This window comes from Tenrec ecaudatus, chromosome 4 (assembly GCF_050624435.1).
Source record: "Tenrec ecaudatus isolate mTenEca1 chromosome 4, mTenEca1.hap1, whole genome shotgun sequence".
NCBI classification, from domain to species: Eukaryota; Metazoa; Chordata; class Mammalia; order Afrosoricida; family Tenrecidae; genus Tenrec; species Tenrec ecaudatus.
This window is the reverse complement of record NC_134533.1, coordinates 205506960-205521175: the sequence shown is the minus strand read 5'-3', so window position 1 is coordinate 205521175 and position 14216 is coordinate 205506960.

The window sequence follows — 14216 nt, the reverse complement described above, 5'->3', positions numbered from 1 at the left end:
GCAAAGTGACAAGAGCACTAGGAAAAGTCTATGGGACCCTTCAGGCACGGTGCACTCAGCCAATCAAGGGAGGAGCAGCTCAGCAAAGGGGAATGCGAATGGCAGCCCAACAAGGGTGTCACTGAGTTGAACGTGTAGAGATGATTGAGAACCAACCACGATGGTCAACATGCAACCCCACCCCCACCCCAGGGGGACAAACAACAGAAAGGTGGGTGAAGGGAGAGCATGCACGATGTGAGATGTGAAAATAAGAATTTATAATTTATCAAGACTTCATAAGGGAGGGAGAGTGGGAGAGGGAGGGGTGGAAATGAAGAGGTGATAGCAAGGGCTTAAGTAGAAATAAAATATTTTGACAATGATGATGGCAACATATGTAGAAAACTACTCGACACATGGATGGATGGATGGATTGTGATGAGTTTTATGAGCCACTCATAAAATGTTTTTTAAAGGAAAAGAATAAAGGTGAATATTATATTGTGATAGAAGGGTCAATTAAGAAGATTTAACAATCATAAGTATAAATACCCACCACCTTGAGGCACCTAAATATGTTCAGCAAACACTGGTAGAACTGAAGGGAGAAATAGGTAGCATTACAGTGATAGTTGGACATTGGACAGAAGATGTAGAAAGATCAACAAATAAACAAGGACCTGGATGGTACTATAAACCAACTAGACATAAAAGATGCATGAGATCAGAGGGTAAGTAAAAAAAATTTTTCTATGAAAAATCATAGAAACTTTTATTAAACAAAAATTCAAAACGTAAAGCTATTAGTTCTTGACAGATCCTCCACATAGGTGTGTGTAAATTTCTGAAGGTGGTATTTCCATCTCCTGAACACTTCCCCCAGAGCCCTCTACTGACACCATGTCAACACAACAATGTCAGCAGCAACAAAGGACTGCAATCATCCTTTTAAATGCTCTGTTGAGGTTGGCTGGTTTGGGGGGAAGGCGGAGAGGTGTTGAAGTGCAGCGAGCAGGGCTGTAGAGCGGATAGGCTGAGATTCCCCAGTGAGATCCTCTTGCTATCCACAAAAATGAGCAGGTCACTGTCGTGATGCAAAAAAGAAATCCCCCAGCACAGCTTTCCTGGCCTTTTTTTTCTCACCGATGCAAATGTCAGTTTTCTTATAATTTCCCCATGATTAGACTCCATGATTATCCTGCACCTTCAAGAAACCCTATCAAGATTAGCACCTTGGCGTCTCCCAAACAGCTGCTATAACCTTCTGAGCGGACCTCACTGCCTTGAATTCCACTGGCCCAACAGAGGCCCTCAAAAGGCACTGCTTTGATTGGACCGCCCAGAGCAGACTGACTGAGAGAACTCGCCGGCAGTAACTCACTGATCAGAGAGCCATGGCTAAACACTTTTCATTTCAAAAAGTATATGTATTTCGTTTGGAATAAACCCGTGCATGAAATTCAATCCTAATAGCAATACATTTTTTTTCCTTCTTCTTCTTTTTTTTTTTTTTTGGTTTTGAAAATTTTTTGTGTGTTTGTTTTGAAAATTTTTTAATCATTTCATTAAGGGCTCATACAACTTTTATCATAATCCATTCATACATCAATTGTGTAAAGCACATTTGTACATTCATTGCCCTCATCATTCTCAAAACATTTGCTCTCCACTTAAGCCCCGGTATCAGCTCCTCATTTTCCCCCTCCCTCCTTGCTCCCCCCTCCCTCATGAACCCTTGATAATTTGTAAATTATTATTTTGTCTTATCTTGAGCTGTCTGACGTCTCCCTTCACCCACTTTTCTGTTGTCCTTTCCCCAGGGAGGAAGTTATATGTAGATCCTTGCAATTGGTTCCCCCTTTCCTCCCCACTCTCCCTCCATCCTCCTGGTATCGCCACTCTCACCGCTGGTCCTGAAGAGATCATCTGTCCTGGATTCCCTGTGTTTCCAGTTCCTATCTGTACCAGTGTACATCCTCTGGTCTAGCCAGATTTTTAAGGAAGAGTTGGGATCATGATAGTGTGTGTGGGGGGGGGGGGGCGGAGGGGAAGCATTTAGGAACTAGAGGAAAGTTGTATGTTTCATCATTGCTATACTGCACCCTGACTGACTTGTCTCCTCCCCGTGATCCTTCTGTAAGGGGATGTCCAATTGCCTGCAGATGGGCTTTGGGTCTCTAATCCGCACTCCCACTCATTTACAATGATATGATTTTTTGTTCTGATGATGCCTGGTACCTGCTCCCTTCAACACCTCGTGATCACACAGGCTGGTGTGCTTCTTCCATGTGGTAATAACAATATTTTAAACTTACTTCATACATAAAACAATCCACCCCAAAAGAGGATAACACACGTTCTACTCCAGTGCATGTGGCTCATGCTTCAGGACAAACCGCAAAGGTACCGTGCAAGTTGATAAGTTCGAGACGATTGAAACCATAGACAGGATTTTCGCCGACTAAACCAGAGTGAAGCCAGCATCAGTAGCTGAGAGAAAACTGGCAAATACGTAGGTATGTGGAAATTAAACAACACATGATTAAGCTACTAAGAACTACACTTAAAGAAAGAAAGAAAAAGATAATTGTCAAATTTCTTAAAGTCAAGAGAAACTGAAAGTACAGCATAATAGAACCTGTAGAAGCAGCGAAGACGATATTCAGAGAGACTTGGAGCAATCAACGCCTGCATGGAAAGAGAGGGCAGAGCTCAAATAAACAGCCTAATCTGACAACCCGAGAGCTGGAAAGAGAAGGGCAAAGGAAGCCGGCGCCTGCCACAGACAAAGAGCAGAACAGCACTGTTTTTGAATCGACCACGGAGAGATAGCAGAAGCACTAACACCGAATCTTGGCTCCTTGGGGGGGAAACAGTAAGAATGACCAATCTAATTTAGACGGACAGAGAAAAGCTAAATATTTGAAAAGAAGCAGCAGAAATCCCTCCAGAGGTGTTCCACCTGAAACCTAAGTAACGGTGTGAGTGGGCTCACGGAGGGTAGTAGAATGAAAACGGACTTGCAGTCTCTGATCTCAGACAGACAAACCAAAAAGAGGCGACACTACAACATTACAACGGACCCGACAGAAATAAAGAGAACCGTGATAGAACATGAGTTCAATAGGATTTAGACAACATGAACTATGAAACACTGTGGAAGGAGATTAAAGAAGATTAAACGAGTGGAAATGTGCTCCATGTTCATAGATTAGAAGACTTCATATTGTGAAGATGTCCATCCTACCCGAAGCATTGTGTCAATTCAATGTGATCACAAATGCCAAGAGCCTTCTTCGCGGAAGTGGGAATAATCATCAACATTAAATAAAAAGGCAAGTGGCCTCAAAGAGGTGAACAAAACTAGACAAGACCAAAGCTCAAAAACTCACATTTCTGGATTTACAAAGATACCGCACAGAGCCCTGGACGCATCCTGGTTATGAGGGCGGGCTGCAAACCACACGATCCCACAGTCTGGAATCACAGTCTCTTCTTGGGAAAAAGAAGCCGCTTTCTACTCCCACAAAGAAACCCAGAGGCAGTACTACTTTGTCCTATGGGCTCGCTGTGAGTTGACTCGACTCCGAGGCAGTGAACTTTGGGTTTATGCAATGACTGCAATTAAAACCACCGGACACTGATCTAACAATGGAACACGGGCCAATGGAACAATCCTAGAATAATCCAGAAATAACGCTACACGTTTATAGTCGACTGATTTTGCACATGGCACTAAATCCAAGAACACTGCCATCCAGTGGATTCTGACTCATAGTGGCCTTGCACAGGGTCTCCGGTGCTGTACATCTTTACAGGGACAAACAGCCTCATCTTTCTCCTGAGGAGTGGCTTGTGGGTTTGAGACCCCCACCTTTGGGTGCACAGCCCGACATTCATCCCTCGGGGTCTCCAGAGCTCCTTCAAATGTCAAACAACACCAGAAATGTTGTAGTATCAACATCAAAGTATCCTGCTCATTTTTTAAGAGTAATTATTTAAATATTTAATTCATAAAACAAAACCTGATGTTTACATGACACCAATATCTCTCATTCCATTTGTTTTCTTAGATACTTAAAAAATAGTTACATATCCTTTATACTGACAGAAACCTTTTCAATGTTCAAATAAATGGGTGTTTATTTTTGGGGGGTGGGAAACATAGATAGGAATTCATAAAGATATTAAGAATCTACAATTTCCATGATTTTGCTAATAGAACCCTTAGAAGTAAGCAGCAGAGAACCTAAACCAGGGGATTTCCATTTGATTAACCAAGTATAGCATACTTAGCCGATTTAGAAACATTCTGTTTGACAAAATAGTGCGATATAAAAATATAGTAGCCTCTTTCAGCTTCATGATTATGGTCATGATAAATGGATGCTTGAAAGGTGGAAATTCAACCGCAGGCTTGAAATTTTGATAAAACCGCCAGATCTTTATTTTTCCTAGGTTATTAGAATACACACATGGGAAGGGGAGGGAATGAAGCATTTTAATAGATTCTAATTCAAGAAACTGTTATAAATGAAAAGGAAAATTCTTAGAGCCAAAAAAAATAAATAGCTTATTTGAAAAGGAATCATTGTGCAAACTTAGATAGCTTATCAAGGATGCTTATGTTTCACAGACTAAGAACCAGGTCAGCGCAGCAGTGCGTCCAAAAATATGGAACTATTTGTCAGTTTTATCTTTTCTTAAAAGGTTGCTATTTTAAATAAGTGTTTATAATACACTCAAGCCATCTCCATCAATCGTGTATTGAGCAAAACAGTCACCATGGCAGGGAGACACACATGATAGTCTTCATTGTCAGCATGTCTCTAAAGTGGAACAAATACTTGCTAGTGTTCCAGTTTGATAATGACACAGAGCACATGGGCCTGAAAGGAAGCCATGTCAAGAGCCATCATTGCTCACAGATGGACTCGTTTTCAAGGGCAAACAAGAGGAATGCGGAGGGCGGGGAGAGTGTCTGCAAGCCCAGTTGATGGTGCGGCCTTTGGATGGTGTGTCAGAACAGTCACGTGGCTAGAGGTAAAAAGGCTGCACATCTTGTCCTGGGAACCTTCATGCTTAACTAGAACAAGGAATCTTTCAGGATTCTTCGCTTTCTCTGCCTTCCTCCTCCTCTCCTCAGGGTTTTCTTCCTCTCCCGGCTCCTGCTGGCCAGCTAGGTGCCTTTCAGCAGCCATTGACCTGGCTTCTTGGCAGTTTCTTTCCTCCAGTTCTTCTGTGTCCACCTCCAAATATTTTCTCAAGCATCTCCAAAAGATTCCAATTACTGTATCTGTGTGCTACTTACATAATCTCCTGTCAACTTGGAAAGGAGTGGAGTCTAGCCTGATGACCTCATTTGGAGGCCCAAAGGCGATGAATTGCTCACTGGAAGGCAGGTACACTCTCTCTGCTTCGTTTTCCTGCTGATGCAGCCAGAGCCCTGGAGCTGGAGGAGCCACATGGAGACCCACACCAGGGCTGAGATGCTTCCACCACCACTGGATCGACAGACTTTCTACCCACTAGCCTGTGATCTTCCTGCATTCTGCCTCATTGCATGTGCTACATGAGTCTAAAGAGGAATTTATGGACTGGTATCCGCATTGGGCTAATATCAGGCTTATGGACTTGATCTGGACTGGGCTGGGATGTTTCTGAATGTGCAATTGCTCTTTGATACAAAGTTCTCTCTGAAACATATGAGGATCTCTGGATTTGTTTCTCTAGTCTACCCGAACTCACATGAGCTACTAAAACAATCGAAAACCAGGGATGGTTGTAAGTCCAGGAAGAGCCGGGAAACGGAGGTTCTCATTTGGGCCACATGGGGCAGTCCTCCCAGAACTCAGCACTGGGCTGATTGGGTGGGAACTAGAACTGCAAGAGAATCTCAGCCCGGCTCTCCCCCAACTGTGTGAGGTTCAGCAGCCGGTCTTCCTGAGTGTGCTTCCTTGTCTGGGAAGTGCCGGTCCAGGAGGCCACGGGCTACATCAGGGTCACAGGAGCTCGGGACGGGAGCGAGCTCTATCCATGGTAAAGCTGCCACAGGCACATCAGTGCCATCTGAGAACTCGTCAGGAATGCAGTCTCCAACTCACTTCAGATCCACGGAGGCAGAAACTCTGGGGGCAGCCTCAGCAATCTCTGCATGTTAAGAAGTCCTCGAAAGGAGGCATGCTGAAGGGCGAAGACCTTGCACCTATACAGCTGCATTGCTCTCCCTCAAGTTTCTTCTGTCTGTAGCTCTCGGTGGCTCTCAGTAACAGTCGGCCAGTGGGAGGATAAGGAGCGCTGATGCCTTGTAAGTCAGTGGCGCTTGCTGTGTGAAGAGCACAGTCAGTATTCTCGCTTGTGCTCTTCTTGGTTCTCACAAAATCTCTACAAAGTAATGCATTGCATCAATTTCACAGGACCCTGTTGTACTCATAATGCAAACTGGATGACATATTTTAGTGCAACTAAAGCATCTTGGACAAGTCCAGCATAAGCCTGTGTAGTTCGCTGTCAAGAGTCCCCAAAGATCCCTCTACTCAAGCACTCCCTCAATGCATGAATATTTTCTTTTATTAAATTGGCACTCTACGATGCTCACTCTCCCGACACAACTGCTGAAGCCAAAGCGGGTGAACAAGTAAATGTGGTGAAGAAAGCTTTTGGTGCCCGGCTATCAAAAGAGATAGTGACTGGGGTATTAAAGGCTTGAAGATAAGCAAGTGGCAATCTAGCTCAGAAGCAACAAAGCCCACATGGAAGAACACACCAGCCTGTGTGATTGCGTGGTCCTGAAGGGATCAGTTATCAGGCATCAAAGAACAAAAAAATCATATCATTGGCTGCACACCTCCATGATACGATCGCCGAAGACAAACGGGTGCATAAGCAAATGTGGCGAAGAAAGCTGATGGTGCCCGGCTATTGAAAGAGATAGTGTCTGGGGTCTTAAAGGCTTGAAGGTGAACAAGCGGCCATCTAGCTCAGAAGCAATAAAGCCCATATGGAAGAAGCACACCAGCCGGTGAGATCACGAGGTGCCAAAGGGACCAGGTATAAGGCATCATGCAAAAAAAAAAAGAAAGAATATGTGTGTGTGTGTGTGTGTGTGTGTGTGTGTGTGTGTATAGATATATATACCATAGTAAATGAAGGAGGAAGTGCAGAGTGGAGACCCGAGGCCCAAATGTCGACCACTGGAGATCCCCTCACAGAGGGGTTTAGGAGAGGAGATGGGTCAGTCAGGGTGCGATGTAGTACCGATGAAGAACACAGCTTTCCCCCAGATCCTAGATGCTTCCTCCCCCCAACTACCATGATCCGAATTCTACCTTGCAGGACTGGATAGGGCAGAGGTTGTACACTGGTGCATATGGGAGCTGGAGGCACAGGGAATCCAGGGTAGATGATACCTTCAGGACCAGGGGTGTGAGGGGTGATGCTGGGAGAGTGGAGGGTGAGTGGGTTGGAAAAGGGGAACTGATTACAAGGATCCACATGTGACCTCCTCCCTGGGAGATGGACGGCAGAGAAGAGCGGGAAGGGAGACTCCGGATAGGGCAAGATATGACAAAATAACAATCTGTGGATTAACAAGGGCTCATGAGGGAGGGGGGAGCGGGGAGGGAGGGAAAAAAAAAAGAGGACCTGATGCGGAGGGCTTAAGTGGAGAGCAAATGCTTTGAGAGTGATTAGGGTAAAGAATGTACGGATGTGCTTTATACAATTGATGTATGTATATGTGTGGATTGTGATAAGAGTTGTATGAGCCCCTAATAAAATGTTTTTTTTAAAAAAAAGAGTCCCCAAAGATCCAAGTCTACCCAACTCGCCGCTGCACAAGAACTCCATCACTGTCACTTACGCTGGCCCTCCCACCCAACGAGCAAATGTTCCTGGAAACAGCCAAACTTGTCCTCAGACTCTTCAATTTTCAGATAGAGAAGGCAGGTGGATGAGGGACTAGCTAGTTCTCAGGATGTGGACTGGCATCCCTGCTTTGAGTATCGAGGGCAGGATAGGCCAGCACCACTTCCTTCACAGTGCTGCCCAGAGTCGTGCCTCCCTGGGCCATGCCCCAGGGAGCATCAGAAGTGCACTTGTTTGTCAGTTTGTCACACTGGGGTGGCTTGTGAGTGGCAGTGAGGCTGGAAGTGAGTTCATGGATATTTTCAAATCCAAGCAGGCTCTCCAAGGTGACAGTTTTCAGCAAAGCTTCCAGACCAAGAGAGGACTATGAAGAATAAATGGGCTTTCCGCTTCTGAAGAATTAGCCCTTGGAAACCTTACGAATCAAAGCGGCACGTCAGATACGGCGCATCTCGTGAGCAGCAACAGGGCGGTGTCTGATCTAGGAGCGGACACTGTGTCCCTCGGGTTGGCTGGCACCCACCATAAGACTGAGGAGGAGGTTCCTTCTCAGGACAGAGTTCTACCCAAGGATGTGGATGGAGCACAGCTGTCAGGCCCTTCGTTTGCTGATGGGCACAGCTCAAAATGCGAAGAAACAGCTGCAAGCACCTATCATAATTGCTTCTTGGAGTGACAAAGGATGAGTCTAGGAAAATTAGTAGTCATCGAAACTGAAAGGGACCACCACAGAGAAATCAATAGACTAGGCACTAGTGAACTAAAATGTACTAGTATTGGCCATTATGAATCAGGCAACCCTGTGGTTTATTATGCCAGGGACAACAAATCCAAGAGGTGCAGTGTAGCACTACTCGTCAAGAAGGACACACTTAAAAACCTGTCTTGAAGGACAATGCTGTCTGTGACAGGATAAGGTCTATGCTCATTCAAGGAAATTCAGTCAATACAACGCTTGCTCAAATTTACACAGCAACCATGGGAGCCAGTGATAACGAAAAGTTTTACCAATGTCTTCAATCAGAAATTGATCAAACATGCCATCAAGATGTATTGATAACTATGGATTATTGGAGTGTGAAAGTTAGAGACAAAGAGGAAGGAATAGTAGTTTAAAAATATGGTCATGGCGATGGAAACAAAGCTGGAGATCCCATAATAGAACTTTACATGTGCAAGGGCTTCTTCATCACAAATACCTTTTCTTTCAACAACACAAGAGGTGGCTTTATACCAGGACTTCTCCAGATGCAATACATAGATATCAAATTGATTCCATCTGTGGGAAGAGATGACGGGGAAGCTCAAAGCAGCCAAAACGAGGCCTGGAGCTGACCTTGGGTCAGATCATCAATTGCTTATATTTAAGTTCAAGTTGGAGTTGAAGAAGATTGAAGCAAGTCCACAAGAGCCAATGAGATGGGTTGAGACATGATTGCCTCAATGGGCTCAGGCACAGGACAGAGCCAAAATATGTCATTAAGTATATCCCACCTGAATTTTGAGAACATCTCGAGAACTGATTTGACTCACTGAACACTAATGAGAGAGACCAAATGAGCTGTGTGGTGGCACCAAGAACATCACACATGAAGAAAGCAAAAGGTCATTAAAGAGGGAGAAAAGAAAGAAGAGATCGAAGTGGATGCCAGAAGACACTCGGACACTGGCTCTTGCCTGTAGAGCAGCTCGCACAAGTGGAAGACAGGCTGAAGGAAAGGAGATGAACAGAAATGTCACAGGGCAGCTGGAGAAGCCAAAACAAACGCGGATCATGACGTGTGTGCAGACCTGGAGTTAGACAAGCCACAAGGGAGAACATGCTCAGCACATATCAAGCTGAACGAATTGAAGGGAAAACTCAAGCCTTGAGTTGAAGTATGAAAAGATTCTATGAATAAAATACAGAATGATTCCGGAAGCATCAAAAAAGAATGGAAGGAATACAAAGAGTCACTGCACGCAAAAAAGACCCAGTCAACATTTAACCATTTCAAGAGATACCACGTGATCAAGAACTGAAGAAAGCCGTTCAAGCTGCACTGAAAGCTTAGCCAAAAGCAAGGCTCACGAAGTTAATGGAATACCAACTGAAGCGTTTCTATATGCTGATGAAGGACCAGAAGCACGCACTCACTTATAAAATATCCGTATTTGTGCTCATTCTAAAGAGAAGTTACATGACGGAATGGGGAAACACGTGCATTTAAAATTTTGCTGAAGATGTCCAACAGTAGTTGCAGGGGTGCGTTGACAGGGAGCTGCCAGAAATCCACGCCAGAGTCAGGGAAGGACATGGAACAAGGGACATCATTGCTAACGGTAGCTGGATCTTGACCGAAAGCAGAGAATCCCAGAAGAAAAATATAAGGTTCGCAAGTGTTTTATTGACTTAGCAAAGGCATTCAACTGTGTTGGTAATAACAAAATACAGATAACCTTGAGAAGACTGGGAATTCCAGAACACTTCATTGTGTTTATGAGCAAACTATGCACGCACCAAGAGCAGTTGTTCAAACAGAACAAGGGTGCGCTGCCTGGTTTAAAATCGGGAACAATTTGCATGAGAGTTGTGTCTTTTCACCACACGTATTCACTCGATATGCTGAGCAAATAATCCGAGAAGCCTGGGCTGTGCGCAGAAGAATGCCGCGTTGGGATTGGAGGCTTACTAAGAACCGGAGAAAGGCAGATGCCACCCCTTGCTTGCTGAGAGTGAGGACTTGGAACCAAGGATTGCTGCCTTCGATATGGATAACGACACAGTGTCAGGAAAGCCCAAATCCTCACAACTGGACTGACAGGCAGCATCGTGCTCAATGGCGAAAAGATGGACTTGCTGAGGGTTGTGACTTGCTTGGACCACAATCAGTGCTCACGGAGGCAGCAGTCAAGAGATCAAAGGGCACAGCGCAGTGGGTACTGTGCTGCACAACACCTCCTCAACGCATGCCAGATCAAGCCAGGGCACGCTCCACTCCCTTCATATGCATGCACATGATGGATTAAAAACAACAAGTGCTCACATACCACCTTTCATTTGCTCGCTACAATGCTACAAACAAACACAACATCACTGTGCATGGTGGACCAGGACCTGGCCCGTTTCTGCCTCTGGGCAGAGGATTGCTGAGACGCAGCTAAAAAGGCATTTCTTACACTAGCAGAGGCCAGCACACTTGAGCTGCGCACGCAGAATCCACTCCAAGTTCTTTGTTCCTAGGGATTCCAGAAATTTAGCTTAAGCTTTTCTAAAATTCCTTTCCAGTCTGCAACTCGCCCTTATACTGAAACAAAGAGTCTTTATTTAGTCACCTCATCATCCCGAACCATTGATATAAATTCCAAATTCAGACCTCTAGTCCTGCCCTTGAACCTAACCTCCAATGCCACAGGTCTGCCAGATGTTGTCACCAGCTAAAACCAAGCTAACTTTCCCTTATTCTCTACCAACCAGCTCCCCACAGCAACTTCCAGCCCTGCCTGCACAGTGGGCACAGCGCAGTGGTCTCTCCCTTCATTCTGTGCAGTGGGTTTGTCAGCTTCCCGAGCACACGCGTCTGCCTGAATGCTGCTGCATGACTGATCATTACTAGACCTGCTTTCCCCACACAGTCCCCGACCCCACATGGCCATTTGGGCTTTGCTGCCATGAAAACAGCAGCTCTGCACACTGGATCCCAGTTAAAGCTTGCGGAAAAACTCCAACATCCAAGCACATCCCCTGAAACGGAGTCAGTGGTCTTGGCCTGGGGCATGGGGGCGGCAGAGGGGGTGGAGGGTGGGGGCGTGCCTGTCAGCATTATCCGTGAGAACCCCTGTTTGAATCATAGCCCTTCTCAAAGTTTGAGGTCCACGCAATCACTTGTCTGTTAAAACACAGATTCAGCTTCAGAACAGCTGGGCTAGGCCTGAAATTCTGCATTTCTACCACACTCCCCGGGGATGCCAGATCAACCCAGAATTCCAAGATCCAAGAGCATCAAACATAATCTCTCCTTCTACTTTGTTGTAAGACTTCACTTCCCTGTTCTCATCGGAATAACTCCTGACTCATCCTGACCCTCAGGCCCTTACCATCCTGGTTTACTTAGAATCCCTGATTCCTTTCTTTCTGTTCAGTTAATTTGTCCGTCCCGCCCCCAAGTTACAGTCTGGGAACCCCACAGGGACAGTTCTACCCTGTCCTATAGTGTCCCTGTGAGTCGGCATCGACTTGATGGCAGTGAGTGAGAGCCCCCGTCAGAACCCAGACCAACTGCTCCCTTTGGCTGCTCACTGACGGTCACTGGTTGGGATCTGGCAGCCATTCCTTGGGAGAGCAAAGTGGCAGCTTCTTCTGGAAATAGTCCCACCCTGGAAACTCTGTGGAGTGCATACTTATTCATCATTTCATGGGCCTCTTACAATCTGAGGACAATTCATCATTCAATTGTACATATGTTGCCATCAACATTCGCAAAACGTTTTCTTTCTACTTGAGGACCATATACATTATATATGACATGGATGCATCACTTATATGTCACGTGTGTGTGTCTTCTTCACATCAGTTAATGGCAGATTCTGGACTAGATTTCCTCTTTCTCCTTCTCCTCCTCTTCCTCCTGCTCGCACTGTGTCCTTTCTTTGTGCTCCCTCCTCCTTCTGTCCAGGAAGCCTGTAGAACTCCTCGTGGCATGAGAAGGTTTGATTCTGACAGTGTGTAAGAGGAGCCGCTATTGGACCAGGCAGACGGCGCACCATGACTAGGACCAGCCTGGGGAGCCCCAGGAAGCAGGTCCAGAGTCAAGATGTCCCGGGATGGGTAGGACGGCCCTGTGCAGCACAATCCTCTTGTCCCTCCACACAAGGCCAGGCCCTGCAGCCGCATGCGCTGCTCCTCAAGCTGTACTGAGAGGTACCTCGAATCTGGCCTCCGTTTGACCCTCCAATACCCTCCACGGTGCACCCCGCAGTCGACTCAAAGTTCCCGTTGCTCCCACAGACGACTTCTGGGCCCAAGGCCCCAGATGAACAGCATGACATCTGCTGCTCTCCCATGGAGATCTGGAATCTCTGCAACCGGGCTGCACGGTCGCTCAGTCTGCGCACGGGTCTGACCTCGCTGTCAGGAACCCGTCCAGGATCAAGGAGCTTCCCTCTTCTCTTCTGGCTTCCTGGTGCCTCCCAGGTGAAATTCCGCTGTGCGGAGCGCAGAAATGATCACGCTGTGGCCAGAGGTGTTTAATTGGACTTCAGAAGATGAGGAAGCAGCGGGTTGCTGATTGTGGTCTGTGAGCAGCGCGCACAGCACACAGGGCCTCACCACACCGAGCAGAGGCAGCCTGCCCGCGAGGTCCAAGGGATATGGGGGAGCAGCAGCAGAGGCAATGTGTCCCACATTCTGTTTTTACCCCAAGGACTGGACTTCTCTCAGGAGGCACCAAATACCCTTTAGTTATCCCTCCTCCTAAGACAAGCTTAAACAAGCCTCGGCATTCATAACTCACTTTCATAGTCTATAACACTTTTTCATTTCCATGCTACCCTTTAAACCTCACCCAGCCTCTGGGGTAGGTGCCCAGGGAAGATATTATCAAGCCCAGGTTATAAGGAATCCGTGAGATTCGTTATGTTAGGGGTTGAGACTGGCCCCAGGTTGTTCACCTAGGAAGCGGTTAAGCCAGAACTAGGGATCAGTAGTCAAAGATCACTGAACAAGCAGCAGAGTAAGAAGCTTCTTCAAACACAGTATGTCCACAGCTCTAATTCTTGCATTTTAATATGCCATTCCCCAGAGAAGTGAAGATTTCTTTGTTGTGACAGTGCATGGAAACCAGGCTGCTTCCTAAAGGCTAATTAAAAACAAAGGTTCCCACATCCAAACTTCAGCCTTGGATTGACAGGCACTTCACCAAGAACTACAGGCAAAATTCCACAACACGAGGGACTTGCTCTAGGCTCAGCTGCTCGGAGGCACGGGGCTTGGTTGCTAAGGAGGCAGGCCCACGGGCCTTCCTCTGACACTGAGGTGGGCAGTGTGACCAGGAGCCCAGATTAGAAAGTGAAGCTTCAAGATAAATAGCGCTCTGGAAGCCAGGCTTTGCCACGTGATTCTTTCACATTACAGGGGTCGGTAAGAACTGCTCAGACATGCAGGGTGATGCCCCGTGTCTCTGCGAGGCGAGGGCGGCTGCAGACAAGCTTGCTCTATCGTATTCTTGTTTAGTCTCATTGTGATGCCTTCCAAACGGAGGTCCGGCCAAAACAGCAGCTTTGGAGGTGCTCCGCTGGACAATTACTTTCCAGGCAGAAAATTCAGCTCAGAAAGTTATGGGGAATGTTTCTGGGGGATTCCCAAGTGGAAAACTTGATAGATGCTCTCA